Source organism: Pterocles gutturalis, unplaced genomic scaffold, assembly GCF_000699245.1.
Source record: "Pterocles gutturalis isolate BGI_N339 unplaced genomic scaffold, ASM69924v1 scaffold367, whole genome shotgun sequence".
Lineage (NCBI taxonomy): Eukaryota > Metazoa > Chordata > Aves > Pterocliformes > Pteroclidae > Pterocles > Pterocles gutturalis.
In genome coordinates this window covers 14,958-29,161 of record NW_010107554.1, presented here as the reverse complement: position 1 = coordinate 29,161, position 14,204 = coordinate 14,958, and the positions used below count along the sequence as shown (strand labels likewise).

At 38.5% G+C, this 14,204-nt stretch overlaps 1 protein-coding gene across 2 annotated transcripts in view; it reads right to left on the bottom strand.

The window, feature by feature from the left end:
* The window catches only part of CELF1 (CUGBP, Elav-like family member 1), a 42,150-nt gene extending 29,219 nt beyond the window's left edge, over positions 1 to 12,931 (bottom strand). Inside the window, exon 1 of one of the 2 annotated variants that reach the window (XM_010088116.1) lies at positions 12,890 to 12,931. The gene's annotated coding sequence lies outside the window, so the exon portion shown is untranslated. The remainder of the gene's footprint in view (positions 1 to 12,889) is intronic. The other variant, XM_010088115.1, reaches the window with a different exon arrangement.
* Positions 12,932 to 14,204: the final 1,273 nt, after the last annotated feature.

The following is a 14,204-nucleotide window of genomic DNA, read 5'->3' as shown; positions in this document are numbered from 1 at the left end:
AAACACTCAAACCACAGAAACAGAAGCTCAGGGAGACCAGCAATAGACACCACAGAAACAGGCTGGACTGGGAAAGGGACATGGAATCCCAGATTAAAAAGGGGATGTGACCATGTGAAGGGAGGCTCAGCTTAACACACAATGAAAATGCTGATGCACTGGGCTTGTTTTGTGCAATTTTCCCTGGCGAAGCAGTACTGAGTGCACTGTCAGATAAACAGTGTGTCAGATCCATGAAGATAGCAATGGGTAACAGAGCAGAAAGAATACAAACTCCAGTCTTTCCATTACCAACTAACTCCTTACTTCCCAAAATGGCAGTCCAAGGCCTTGAGGTTCAGACGGACACTTCCCATATCACCAATGTATATGAAGTCAAGAGGTTCCTTTACACAAACATTTTCAATGGCTGATCTCACTCTTTTCGCCTTATGCACAATTTTAGACACTCTCCAAACTTCTAGGGAGAAAAATGCCAACTAAAATGTTTCTCTGAACCTGCCAAATAATCAAAGCTAAGAAGATTTGATTACTCAAAAATTGCTTAACTACCACAGAACATCAAAACCTTTTATAGGAGCAAAACATAGATTGGTCTGGAAACACTACTTTGCCCGTGATGCATCTGTAAATCCAGAGATACACAGAGCCTACAGACGATAAAGGAAGGAAAAAACACAGTGATTTGTTGAAAACTGTTTTATAATCTTGGAAAACACTGATCAGAACCCGAGGCTCTTCATCAGTAAAACAGGAATAACATCTTGATCAAGGAACTGTGAGCTATATTTACGCTCACAATAAATCACTTGTTAAATCTCCAATATCCAACCTAAGGGGGAGGTAATCTGGATAATACTGGATGCAGTAGGAGATGCAGAAATCTTTGACTGCAGAGAGTGCTGCAGAAGCAGCTGGGTGTGTCCAAGCGCTCCAGAAGGGATGATTATTTCAAGTCCAGCATGAATCCAGATAAGCCTTACGTATATGGTCGATGGAACCACAAAATAACCTCTTAGAGCATCAAGGAATGCATGCTGGGGAAGCTGCAATCACTTCCTTGTTGTCTGTCAGTGACCGCAACACGTACTTGCAGCTATTGAGACTGGCCAGTACATACAGCTTACTTTATGCTTGCACAGTTACAGCATGTCAGTTATTTTTTCATAAATCACCATTTCCAACCTCTGAAAAAAATAACATTTCTGATCTTCTGCTTACAATGAGGCTACTTAAAAGGTTATTAACAAGAGTCAGGCCTTGTAATACGAGGAGATTTGCGTGGTATTGCAAAATAAGAGCAGACATGAATGTAGCACACATCAGATATTCAACCGTAACTACTACATGCATGCTCTTACTATGTGGAAAATGCAAGAAAGCTTATTCTTCAATGAAAAAGATGTAAGCTACCCGCTAAGCACCACTGTTAAACGCATGCAAATAGGCACTAGGGAGCATAGGTCAATTTATTAACTTTCAGAAAATTGTTCACATCTACCTTTGGACATATCTTACAGGCTTCCCACTTGAAAAAATGCCATGTTGTGTAAAACACATCATATTCAAATGTTAAATTGAGTCTGGAGCCCACTTTCTGGATTTCTCTAAAATGAGCCCACAGAGAGAAATATTTCAGATTTATATAATTAGAAGAGCAGAAGATACGGTGGAGTTCTTGCCACTGTTCACATAAATCTGTAGACCAACACTGTAAATTCTGGTCTTACCTACAAACACCAGAATTCATTCCTTCTGGTTTTCCAGTCATCTTTAGCTTTTTTAAGCAGCCAGTAAAATATCCCAGCAGCCATGCTCACTGTAGGTTTGATAAAAGCTAATGCTGGCAACAGATACCCTAGAAAATGGGTTTTAAAAAGGTCACTGAGATTAATCAGTTTACTGAAGAAAATTTCTAGGTCATTATGATTTGATCCTGTGGTCACCCTTTCCCTCTTCTCTCTGGTCCCCAAGATGGAAGTTGAATCTCCTCCTTCCATTACCACAATACTGCAACAAGTTACAAACATCGTTACACTGTTAGACTCCATGTCAAATTCAGTCTATTGGCTTGGAAAATTAATATATGAGTTTTGTGTGACTATCCTGCTACATATTAATTTTTAACTCTCTTTCTACTTGCTCTAATTTCCCCTGTGATGTACTCACTTCATTTAATGAACAGTGCCAAAAAATATTTCACATGCTGTTATGCACAATTTGGGGGAAAGGAAGAATCCACACTGGAATGGTGAATAAATATCTGAAGGTATGTTAGCCAAGACTCCGTGCCTCAGGGTGACCACACTTCTGCAGCAATGATGACAACTTCAGTGACAAAACAGTAGTGTATAAACAGGTTTGTTTTTAACATTATTTAGTTGAAGGCATTAAGCTAGTCAAATTAAAAGACTTACGGACTTCACTTGTGAAAATATCAGAAAGAGTGCAAAAGATAGTACTTTGCTACTGCACAGAAAGAATAATTAAACGAGGAAGCACAAAAGTCATCCTAGCCATTGCTCACAAAGAAAGAAAGAAAAGAGAGCTAAACACACTTATTTTCTTGCTCAGATGTCAAATTCCTGCTTTTCCATTCTTTGACTGTTTCTATTCAAAGGACAATAGAAACAATGTCTGAAATTCCAAGCTCCATGGACTGTAGCTACACATTTAAACGTGGTGCTAATCTGACAACACGAACATTAAAAACTCCTACATACTACAGATCAAATCCCACTTTTTTAATACTACTGCAGTCCTAGATTAAGCTGCAGAATATATTGCTACATGTGCTCCTCAGAGATCGCAGAGTATAAATGTTAAAAGTTTTGCTTTTGTTGACAATTACACAACATCCTGAGGCACAAAAACAAAACAATACCCCCCCCACAAAACAAAAAACCTGTATTGTCTTTTTTTTCCTAAGAAAGCCTTGTTCATTTCAATGAGCAATTAACTCTGAAAGCTCCAGATAATACCACCTTTTATTCTATACAGTCTGAACCTCAGACAACATATACAAATCTGAAGCTGAGGGACTACTGGGATGGTGAGAGCTAACTATGGGAAAGGATGCAGGCTACGGGGAAATCAGACCCTACGAAGCTTTGAAGGAGACAGGACCTAGAATAAACTTCCTACTGTATTATCTGTGCATATCCCAATCCCTACAGTGTTGCTGAATTGCAGTTTTGTTTTTAAACAGATCACCCCTAGGTTACATGCATCAAAACACAGTAACTACTTGTCAATATTTTGTGGTTTTGTTGTTGACCATATAAGCATGTGGTCAGAAAGTTTTCTGCGTATATTGAACCCAAGCTGCCTCCCCATGCCTCATGGAGTACAACAAGCCCTTACCTCCTTGCAGAAACAACAGTTTCTTCCTCTGCCAATCTCTATGACAGTTATGCACCGTGAGTATGCAAATCCGACACCTTCAGAATGTTGAACTTACCATCAAAATACATACAAGTTTTGGGCTGCCTACAATTCAGATGAAATTAACGGAAAAACATTTTTACTTATATGAAATTTTTGTAGAAGTTTTCAGGTGGAGAAAAAGGACAGGAGGGGATGACAACTGCTTTTATCTCAGAAACAGCAAAGTTTCATGGTGCTCTCTCTGATGTATTTGAGAGCATTTAATTCCTCCATACCCTCCAGACCTAGACGGATTTTCACAAATTAAGTAAATTTTATTCTACAAAGAGCTTATAATAAGCTTTTTTTTTTTCACCCTTTCCTCAAAGTATTTCTGTGAAAAAAAACTGAGGCAAATCAATATGTTCTTGACCTACTTCTCTGGCTTGTGAATGAAGTCCTGTTTACCTACAGCTTCTACTCCAATCAATTCTGTGAAAGCTCAAAAGAAATGAATTCTGAACTTCTGTATGACTGAAGAATCCCCAGGACTCTCAGTTCTTTGTCAGCGGATGAAGCAGTAAGTCACCTATGCCTCTGGCTTACAGGATGATGTTTTCTCTGCCTAAGCACTCCTAGAAAGGGAAAATAAATGGCAGCTATACTTGCCCTTTTATTTGATAGCAAAGACAAATGATTCAAAATAAATTATACGAAACCTATTCTCTAAAAGGAGGGCATTAGGTCATTTTTCTGGAAAAGGTGACAAAACTTTGCACTGAAGTGAACAAATTTGTCCTTCTAATGAATTCTAAACAGTGGTGCTCATAAAAAAGACAAGAAACACATACAGGTAAAGTTTTCTTTTAAATTGTCTACAAGCATCCTCAAGTACATATGCTTCTTTTGAAAGCTCTACTTCTGTTCTTCCTGCTTTCTTACTGCAATGCAACATTCACTTGAAACTATCTACCGCCACACAATTAACAGAGCAGTTGTAGTTTCCTATGTTCATATGAGTAAAGCAGGAATCTGGCAAAGGCAAATCTGAAACTGTAAGAGGGAACACTTCTTACTAAATTCATAGATGAAATAAATATCTAGTGGCGGTGACTTTTGTAATCTTGTCAAATAAATTCATAGATGAAATAAATATCTAGTGGTGGTGACTTTTGTAATTTTGTCAGTTTGACAGGGTTTGAGCACAACTGGATGCTCGCGGGGATATATTTTCCCACTTATTTTCACTGCACGTATATATAAATCCCCACTTTTTTTTTTTTAAACAGATAACCCATGGGATCTATTCATCAAAATACTGCACATAAGAACTACCACTTTCTAGTTAATATTAGGAAGGAACAACTAAGTAACCTCATCTGTAAACACAGAATAACCAATAATTAAGATTTTAGACCTATCTGTCTAATGCACATAGTACCAGGCATTATCAGAAGGAAACTACAAACCACACTGTGTGCAGTGTGGCAGTTCTCAAGTTCCTTAGTCACAATTTATTTTTACCTTTCTAAATCAACACATCCTGTGCAAAATCTACGTGTGAAAATAGATCTGGAATACATTGTTTGGATTAAAACCACAAAAGTTACTGCATCTCGGTGGCAACTGAGATCACATTTACGAGGTGGCAAAACAGTACCTAAAGTCCAATACCTGTGTAAATCTGTTGTACGAAGGGGTTCTGAGCTAAATTGATCAGAAAAGACCTATCACTTTAACATGCTGTTTCTGAGAGGCACCAAGAGATTGCAAGCTGTGGTAGAAAAGAAGGCTCTGTTCCCAGCTCTCTACCAACCTGCTACAAAAATCCAAGCAACTTCCCTTAGCTCCTCAATTTCTAGCTGTCACACAGGCAAACCAGGATGCAGTGATGCTTTCCTGGGACACAGAGAACTGAGAATATACAACAAATCTATACACTAGAGAGTTAACACTTAACACAAGTATGCCAATACGTATCAAAAGCAAAACTAAAAAACCCTGTTCCTACGGATGTGTCTTAACTTCTCACAATAAATCCAATGAGTCTCAAGATCCTTCAGTGACTTCTGCCTGTTTTGCTTTGCAGACCATAATCAATAGCCGGACTAGTTCAGAGCCATGTGCACACCAATGAGCAAGAGTTCAATGTTCTGTTTTGACCTCCCCCTCACTTAATGCCTTGAGACATTTACTGCTCCGACAAATCTATTTGAATATGAAAGGTGTATTCAAAAGTTTTCAGGAAGGAATGACAGTATAAGGCTTGTGCATTGTTTCCTTTAAAAACCATCAATAACAATCCAAGTGAGCTCCCTGTAGCAGATATCTATTAATCAAAATACTTCTAGATTAGAGCACAGACTGCACACAGACATCCAGTTCCTCCTGTTGCATGTGCTAGTGTAAAGTCACTTCAAAGGGCACCAGTAAAGTAGTCTGCAACAGCAGGTCTTCAGACAGGCCAGTGACTTTAAGCCATCATTTTGCTGGAAGTACAAACAGTAAAGGCCAGGAATCAAGCAATGCCCTGATAGAAACATTTTTGACCTTAATGTAATAGCAAAAACAAGTAAGGAAGACTTGTACCTACAGTATTATCCACATACCAGCATGATACCAAAATATTCTGCTTTGACTACCCCACATTTATTTGTCTGATGAGTCTAGATGTCCCTCTTGCTTTTATTTCAAACAACAAGCAACAAAGTGAATACACATATCAACCGTAATAGGTCATGTGTGTCTATTATCTTCTCATACAGCCAGTATCTCCAAACTAAACTTTCAAATGACAGCCAAGAAAGCAAAATCTTAAGGATTGATAGAACAGCATTCCTCCTCTGAGGAGGAAAGGAGATGTCACTGCAAAGGGTAGTAGATTTTTAGAGCTCCTTGTTGGCAGGATACTGCAGATGCAATAAACCCGAGTGCAAAAACAGGCTGGACAAGTACTTGGAAGAGACCCATCAGAGGTTACCAGACAAACCACAACACCTTCGGTTCTCCTGAGCTGAAAACAGAGAGGCTGAGAGACCACAGAGTCAGTTTTGTGGTGAAAACAAACACGAGAGATGATTAGCCTTTGCGAATGGCACAGATAGATCTGGAACATGCCAAAGAGCAGGAGTATGCCTATGCATCTGTGTTAGGACAAAACAAAAAGCACTATGGAAAAAAGGAAAGTTGTCCTGTTAAAACCACTCAAGAACTGAACTATACACATACTAGTTAAATGCTAACTAAAAACGCTCAGCTATTATGAGCACCACATTCAACTGCTTTAGTAACACCAAACTCACCTATCTCCCTCTGCCCTGTAACTACACAACCAAAAGCCCCCAGGCCCCCCAAAACACAGCTGTGGACTTCAGGAAACATTACAGCACAGAGAGTAACCAGTTTATATGCTCTCCTCTCTTTTTAAAATGCCTTGCAATTGCTTTCAATATGCCATCATATAATGGATGAACAAACTCAATCTGTGTTATCCTCAGTATCAGGCTCACTCCTGAGGCCAGCTGACACCAAACAGCAAACGACAGCTCTGCAGTACCAGAGCTTACCTACCACGGAACAGGTTGCAACATCTGTTCAAATCCGAGAAACCAAAAACCTGCAACTAGGTTCTGCTCTGCCAGTAACTGCTAGTAACAGGATGTCTATCAAGAACTCAGAAGAAGGTGAATTATCAGTCTTAAAACCCTCTTATAGCAGATGAATGAAGTCCAGCCTTTAAGACAGTGGCCTCCAAACTTCTTCAATTTTCCTCTTATCTCCCTCTGACACATTGCCTCTTCATCTGCTTGCCTGAGAGGGGACACGAGTGTGCTGTGAATATACCGACGGGGCTGTGGGTATCAGAATTCTGCAATGCGAGCGACCCACAGCTCTGCAGACAGTAATCTGCTTCTCCAGGGCAGAACAGCTGCATGCTGCTACCCCCAGTTTGACTTTGATAGTGCATACCTGTCAGCTAAGGCAGCAGCGTGAGGCTGCTCAGCCGGCGCTTGACCCGTTGCAGCTGTGGCTGCTGCTTCAGTGATGATACTACAAAGGCTTGCACAGGCATGAGCAAAAAGAGAAAAAATGGAATAGACTGGCCATGAAACTGCCTCCGGATGACAAACTCAAACACTCACTCAGACTGTAAAATTTCTCATTACCCTACAGCAACAAGGAATAAGCAAGCTGATGGCTTCCAAAGCTCTCTGGTTTGAGATTACTCAAATATTTTTGCACTATTTTGAGGTATATCACAACTATCATTTCTTAATGAATGAATCTTTAACTATTTAATTTTTTACAGAAAGGTAGAAACTCCAAAGAACTTCAAATATCACAGTTTGCAACAGTGCCATTCACAGACAGACAACTTCAGTTAGTATTTACCAAGATTTTTGCAAAGGGAGACAGTATCTGGCCACACTGTTTTCAAGGAGAGTACCTAGGATAATAGTCTACTACAATAACACAGTGAAATAAATAAAAAAAGATCTCCACAAAAGTAAATCTTCAAATTAAACTGTTTTCCAAGAAACCCCATCTTCTCTTTGGTGTTTAATTATCTCCTTCTTATACCTGTTCCCCAATGATACATTAAACACTTTCATTAATCTTCACAGAAATGTAATCAGAGAGGTGCCTGGATTGTTGCTGTTCCCTTATAGTGGAAGATATTTTATTTTGCTGGCTTTAGACTACAATTTTGTAATTCAAGTTCCTAGTTTTGACCTTCAGAATAGTCATTGGAAATGCATATTAAATTTCTGTCTTTACCAGCTACATTTTGTTTCTTTATCTTGCATATTTCCTCATTTTTTTTTCAGATAAAGGGAATGGAGAGGGAGACAAAAATCAGCATTATCAGCTATTTCTCGGTAGTAGAATTTAAAAAAAAATAGAAAATTTGCAAATAATTAAAAACCAAAACAAACAAAAAAACCAAAACAAAGAACCACAACACAGTAAAACTTACTGCCATGCAAAGAAGACAGCACAGGCCCAGCTGAGAACACACTGTACGAAAGATACTAGACACAAAGCAAATAAGCAGATGAACAAACTGCCAAAAGACCAAAGCATGAATGTGGAGCAATTAATGCATGGCAACTATTAGAGCATCTGTACTTGAAGAACAGATAACAACAACCTTTAATGCAGGCTCCCTAGAATAATTAGTTTTGGCAAATTGTAGACAAGGAATAATCATTCCATGTTTACCCCTCTTAGCAAGACATTTTACAATTAATAATTGATATGAGGAAGAAGTATTGATGTATGAATCCCAGGGCAATTGCTTTTAAAACAGAAGCATAGAGCTTTCTTCCTCTCATTCTATGAAGACAAATGAATGTTAAAAACATCATCAATAAAAAAAAAAAGATTTAATCCCTTTATCCTTTATCTGTAGGTTGTGGGGTTTTTATTTTGTAAAGACATGAAATGTGTATTTCAGGTACTGCTTAAACTCTACAGGAAGGCATGTAAAAGAAAATTTCAGTTCAAAATTATTTTTTTTTTTAAACATCTGCCAACATTCCAGCAGATGAAGTTTGGAGCTTTTATCATCACAGTGCTAGAACACAACAATGATTATATTTTGTGAGGGACAAATTATGAAAAATCTTAGGTACCTAAGAGAGATCTGAAAGACCTGTAGACACTTTGGCACTGTAGATAGAAAAAAATTCTTGAGAAAATAGGAAAAGTGGCTTGGTCACAACAACAGTAAGAGGAAATAAAGGCAGCAGTATGAGACAGAACTGGAGACACGGCAGGAAATGAGGCCATAAGTGAGGACATGCGTTTCTATCCTGCGAAAGGACAGAGAACTACTAAAAGGAGACAGGATGGAACACTTAAGGCGGCAGCAAGGTTTGAGGGGCTCCCCCCCACCCCGCCTTCTTTTGTTTATTGACTGAATTCAGACCATGAGACAGGAAGTCTGGACGATAAATCACACTTGCACTTCAACACTTAGATCTTCAGTAGAAGAGAATAACAATACTAACGCTTGCAAGCTATCATGCCCTGAAAGCAGAGGTACAGATCCATTTACACCACCTTTCCCCTCTTTCTTTCCCCAAACATTGTCTCTGAGCTTACAAAAACGATATTTTCCTTTTAAAAAGTGGCCAGAAGTTTACCTTCAGGTATTTCAGCTTTTTATGTAAGAAACAACCCTGCAAGCAAGTCCATGGAACAGAGGACACCTTAGACTTCCTTGAACATTTTTACTTTGTAAATACAAACACAAGACCTGGCTTCAAACAGGCCTGCATTTTGCTGTCTTTTCCTACATAATAGCAAAACTGCAGCTCTGTACTTAATAAAAAAGATGCACCACGAACAAGCATTTTGTCATCTCTGCAATATTTGCTAGAGAGATTTTTAACACTTTCGGTCAGTTTTCTCCCACTGAAAGAGAGACAGAAGTTACTCTTCTGCTAAGGAGCTGGAAATCCACTGGGACCTGGAAAGCTCTGAACAGCCTGCTTGTCTTCAAGCCAAACATGTCACAAAGCACTATAATGGGGAAAGCAACTACATTTACACAGAGAATTGCTGTGTGGTTGCATATTGGACACGGGGGAGACTACAGAACGAGCTATACAATTCCAGGACAATCCCACAGAGGAAAACTGTTGTTATTACCCTCCACAAGGACTACCATTAACTAAGAATTATTGCAAACAACACACCTTCTGCATGTGTAAAGTAAAACCTTAAGTAATAACTGGTCAGAGTTACTTTTTTTTTACTTAAGAAATGTAACACGTAATCTTAACTCCAAGGAACAAACTTGATATTATTAAACGATTTTAAAACCTCTCCTTTCTGAAATGTCTTAGAATAGCAGTTAGACCTGTTCAAAAATCATTCGGAAGTATGACAGAGGTTTGTTTTTTTTTTTCCCCCTCCCCTGTTAAGTTTCAAGAGACCTTTTGGGCTAAACAAAGCAACAAGTCTCAAGTTTCATTGTCCTTTGCAGCCACCAGAACAGCCATGCAAGCCTTTTTGAGGAGTCCTTTAATCTCAAATTGTTTCTACTAATAGTACCAGATGCAAACAACAATCACTTAATAGTATACTATTAGTAAAAATTCACTCACTATTTCTCTCTCATTTCATTTTATCCAAATGAAAGCTTTATGTTGTTGTGTTACCTGAAGAGAGTTCAAATGCAGCTCAGACAGTGTCCCAGAGGACACTATGCAGTTAGAACAGTGAGCACCACAATAATAATTTCTACATAGTGCATCAACTTAGAACACGGTAAGGCGTGATTTCTCCTGGCTCTTGGCACAAGGTTGGAAAGGCTCCAGTATAGCTCCAGTATGGTCCATGAGCGCAGTGGAGATCAGAATGGGATGTAGTATCCCTGGAAAGGCAAACAATTCAAGCTACCACAGATATTGTGAGGTAGAGAAGACTAATACATGCAACAAGGGAAGCTCCAGCATCACTTCTGGCACAGAAGGAATGTGATGGATTTAGGAAGTTGTTATTTTAATCTTTTCTCCTAAGCAAAGCTGAGACTCCTGCTGCATATTTTGGATAAGCAGCCATCTGCAAAACTTCCTTAGCTTTAAGCTACATATCCAGGACTATAAAACTGACAGAGAGTACGTTTCTGAAAAATATCTAAATTTTCCAAGCCTCTAAAGTCAGAAGAAACAGTGTGATATATAAACTGGGGAACAAAACCGAGTGCTCTTTCAAAGGCCGACTGATTCCTTATCTCAAAGCAAAGCTGACTCCTCCTCCAGAGCAGAAGCAGAACACTATCAGTTTATTCTGATACACGTCTGTGGAGTTAATTTATGGAGTTAATCATCATAAGAGGCACTACACACTGGGATGCATACAAACAATTTTATATGAAATATTCAAGAAAGACTCAATCCTCTTTCATTTGGACACCTTTCCACATTCACATTAAGGCAGATGAATTCAACTTCACGATGCTCTTAAGATGAGAAACCATGGATTTTGTATCAAATGGAAATGCTCCATTTTGTGACTTATTCTCAATCATAAATGTGATTATTATTTTGCTATTTAAATAATCTGATTATTTTGCTATTTAAGTAATCCAAACCTATTGATTCATGGAATCCCATGAGTGTGAAAAACTAGTTCTAATCACAGATTAGTCTGGCTCAAAAACACAAACCCTTCTGACAAAAACACAAATACAATGACCAATATTCCCTCTTCCCTATCTTCTATATGGTCCTAACAGAGCAGCAAAGGAGCAGCAGGGACAAAGTACAGAGCACCAGTCATTTAAGAAAGAAGTTGAGTGTTTTGCACCCCCCACAATACCTGGAGACCAATACCCTCAAACTGGTACTTCCAAACACAGAGATTAATTGCCAATTCTCTAAAAATCACTTGAAAATGAAGGTGTTCCTGGATTTCTTAATCCACCTTCAGCTCCTTCTACCCTGATGAGTAACATATGGAGAGACAGGATATCCTGCACTTTAAAGACAATTTTGATTTTTTTTTTCTGCTATAGATGTGACTATATCCTTTCCAATGTATTTATGAAAACTGTAGCAAATGTCTGACCATAGTAGAAAACAAGTGTTTCCTCAAGATAATATCAAAACTCAACTCTCCCTGGTTGTCTACGGACTAAAGCATACCTAAAATATTTCTGCCACAGAAGAGGTGATTCATCAGAAGAACAACAACCACCACACTTTGAGCATTAGTGTTACTTAACACAGCAGTTACAGGTCAATTGTCCTCAGAACTGCACTGAAACTCTTAAAGTGCACAGCTACAGACAGTCTTGTCTATTCTTTTGGTAGTCCTCTGACCACACAGTAAATCATTCCAACACGCTAAGCCATAGAAACAACAACGTGATCATGAAAGAGCTTTTTACTGGGTTATCAAGCTGACCTTGCCTACCATGCAGCCAAACCACAAGAACCAAGCATAACCCAAGGACACAGGACTACTCAGCTGAAAACTGAATAAGAAAGTAAGGGGGAATAGTCTGAGTTGTCTCATGAAACTACATCCTTACTGGACTTCAGGCATTAAGGAAACTGCACCAGAACATCCTTGCATTTGACTCCAAGCATTTTCACACTAGCCTATGCTTCCATTCTGCTGCACATAATCAAATTTGTCTCAGCCCATAGGGAGTTGTTGTTTAGGGTTCCATGTACTACAGAGCACTGCATAGTACCTTCTTGACCAGAACAAATGTGAAGACACACATTTCTCCTTTGTAGTTAGTTATGTCTCTAAAGTTATTAAATTACAGATGGAGCTAAAGAAGCCCATTGACTTGGAACTCCCAGTCCTAAACTGTTAACACTCCCAACCCCCTTTAGCAGCACAAAGGCAGGAAAATGAGAAGAGTTTAAGGTTCAGGGAGCACTCTGCTCACTGCAGTGGAAAACAACTGCCTTCATCATTGAAAGTAAAAACAACTTCTCTCTAAACCTTTGAAATGAAGCTCCAATACGTAACAGTACAAACTGTAGTTGATTCATACCTGCAGCTATGCACCTCCCTCTAGCCTTCCAGTCTTCACTCTAAAAGATAAGGAAAAAACAGACACTGAGTACTCCAGAGTTAAAATCAGATAAGAACAATCAATACAACATGAACTCCACCTTGTAAAATGCTGAGGACTGGGAAAGTAAAGTATATTTCTACTAACAGAAGTTATCATGAGGTAGCAACAACCCTCATTAGGCTCAAAAATTAAGTTGCACATTTCAAAAATAGAGAATAAACAAAAGGGTGCAAAAGAAAGGACTACAAACACAACATGTCTCAAACAGGTCTTGTAGCTTCCAAGTAACTTTCAGTGGACTCATCCTACCTATCTGGCTCTTTAGCTCTCATGACAGAAGCAGTACCCACAATCCTAAATTCCTATATTACATTATTTTGACAGCAGCAGCCCTAACAAGTGACAATGAACCTGCAGATGGGAACTCACTACTGTAAGATAACATAGATGGAAATACATGGAAAAGCTCTGAATTGGAGAACACAAACAACTAACAACACAAGGAAAAAATGTTATTTCTACATCTTCAGCAAGTCATCAACCAGGAACCATACAGACTTTCTGTACTAGCACCTCATCAGTAGGGGATGTAACTTCAGGGTTCTCTTTTTGCAGATTCAGAAACTGACCCCCAACACAAGCTAGCATATATTTAAATACAAACCTTGGATTTTTAGTTTTGCGGTTTTTTGTTTGGTTTGGGGTTTGTTTTGTTTCGTTTTCCCTTTTTTCTTCTTCTTTTTTTTTTTTTTTTAAGAATTTCTTCTCTACTTCCTCCTAGGTTATTTTGCAGAACTACACTCATGTTTGTCTAGCAATATTTTACAGAAAATCCAAATCCGTTTACTTAACGACAGGCACCAAACCAAAACTGCATCTCTCTGCAAGGAGAAGAGTTACACAAGGCTATTTGAGTTCCCATATTTTCACTGCTTTGCAGGCTCCTTCATAACCTTTGTTCTATATTCTTTGAGAATTTTGTAGTAATTTTCAGTTATTCTAATTTCTTCCTAATTTGTTCAATTGATTTAATAAAATATTATACCCGCTAAAAGAACACAGAATCCTAAATACAACAAAAAATAATTTTCTTTTACTACTGGTCGAGAACACTAAAAATCAATCCATGAATCCTGAGAAGCATAACTCAGTTATCAGAACTGTGTCTTTTCAAAATGATGAATTTATCTTTTCTAGAATATTACTGACAACTGACTGTTGGTTAGGGAACACTTTACATACCTATTTTTGTTCTGTTTCACAATAACATTCTGAATTACGAAGCTCCTAT